We start from the raw sequence: 600 nt of genomic DNA on the forward strand, positions 1-600 counted from the left end.
TAAGACCTACCCGATCTGAATTTAAGACAATTTAATGCTTTTTAAGGCCTTAATTTTAAGAAACGTGATTTAAGACTTTTTAAGACTTTTTAAGGACCCGCGGCCACCCTGATTACCCTGAGCTGTGTGTGGTTGCAGAGGCGCGGATGCACGCTACAAAACAAAACAATAGTTAGATTCTATGAGTATAGGCATTAGGCACAACGTTAGCCCCTTCCGCATGACGCCTACTTTTTTTCGGCTAACGCTGAAGCTGTATCCCTTTCTAGCGAGCGTGAGGTCAGAATTGGGGAGAGTTCAGGTTTAGTTGCAAAGATATCAAACAAATACACAGCACATGGATGTATAATAAGAACAGTAAAGCAGAGTTCGCAGTTTTGTGCACTGTAAGCTGTAGCAGGAAAAGTTAACAACAACCACCAGACTTATGATTCTTATTCATAGGCCCAATACACTACGAACTTAAAACTGGCCAATACTATAACACAGCTGTATCAGCTGCTATAACTAATCATAAAATGTATCGGCAGCTATAACATGTGTTTAGGCATCTCTAATGTACAGTATGCTTAATACAATATATATATATATATATATATA

The 600-nt window shown here is 38.5% G+C and overlaps 1 protein-coding gene across 1 annotated transcript in view; it reads right to left on the bottom strand.

Annotated features, from left to right (window-relative positions):
• scp2b (sterol carrier protein 2b) overlaps nt 1-600 on the bottom strand; it is a 67,510-nt gene that overhangs the window by 20,844 nt on the left and 46,066 nt on the right. The window lies entirely within an intron of this gene.

This window comes from Etheostoma spectabile, chromosome 9 (assembly GCF_008692095.1).
Source record: "Etheostoma spectabile isolate EspeVRDwgs_2016 chromosome 9, UIUC_Espe_1.0, whole genome shotgun sequence".
NCBI lineage: Eukaryota > Metazoa > Chordata > Actinopteri > Perciformes > Percidae > Etheostoma > Etheostoma spectabile.